Here is a 1237-nt window from a genome sequence, read left to right as displayed (position 1 = left end):
TGCTCTTGTATTTTTTCTGTTTTGTTCTTGGTATATTTAATGTTTTTTTGGAATAACTGTATGCCCTGTTTGGTTCCATAACAGAATTTATAATAAACTAAATGTCTGTTATTCTTTTACTATATTACTCGAGCCCAGGTCACGAGTCTTTTTCTGATATTAATTATATTGATTATATGATATTAAACATGAATTTAACAGCTTAGCCACTTCTTGATGAATATTTATTCCATGAAAAAATCTCAAGGCTTAGTTTAACTTGGGAAACAGAATTGTTGGTTTGTCCTTGGGTAGCAGCAACTGATCTGTATGTTCTTCAAGTGTTGTCTTCAATTTTTCTTCAGTGTGAGGAGTTTCCTGAAGGTTAAAACTCAACAGATCCAATATTTGAATTTCCCTTCGAGTCCATTGTACCAAGGGGTGTCCCAACCTTTGACTAAGTTGTGCAGAATATTTCAGAATCAGGTTTATTATCACTATGTGAAATTTGTTGTTTTGCCAGAGCAGTACGGTGCAAAGACGTAAATCATGCACAAGTAAAATAATTGGTAATGTTCATTGATCATGGTGGTGGAGGGGAAGTTTGCCCAGCAGACCTACAGGAGCAAGGATACCCATGGACACCAGATGTTAGATGCAGTTTCATGTCTGTGGAACATCAAAAGTACAGTGGAACTGGTTACAAAGGGGAAAGGTTCACTGAAAAGTAATTTATGCACTGACGAAGTTCACAGCTGTACAATGCAGAAGAGCCATTGGTCCCAAGTAGTCCGTACAATTGTTTATGCTATAATTACCTGACTGCTGTTATCGTTTCCGTCATTTCATAATGGTAAATGCCTTATCAATCATCATGTAAGATCAGAAAATAAATGGAAAACATAGTAGTTTAAGTGTATCCGTTCCTTACTCCACAGATAATGTTTCAGATCAATGACTTATGAGCAAGGTTAACTGTTTCTTGCTTCATAGATATGTTACCTGGCCTGACTATTTTCGGCATTTAATATTTCCACTATTTACAGCAATTTCTGTTATTTAATAACTTCTGTATTTATTTTGAAAAGAAGAAATGTATATTTTTGGCAGAATAATTTAGTTACAAAGTAGCTGACACAGTAAGTCAAACTGAGGAATAAAGTCCAACCCAAATCGAAACATTTTCATTTACATTTGGAAATTTGAAATATACTGCTAAAATATTGGAACTGAGTGATTAGATTACTAACATCAAAAT

Source organism: Mobula hypostoma, chromosome 1 (genome assembly GCF_963921235.1).
Source record: "Mobula hypostoma chromosome 1, sMobHyp1.1, whole genome shotgun sequence".
Taxonomy (NCBI): domain Eukaryota; kingdom Metazoa; phylum Chordata; class Chondrichthyes; order Myliobatiformes; family Myliobatidae; genus Mobula; species Mobula hypostoma.
This window is presented reverse-complemented; position numbering follows the sequence as displayed.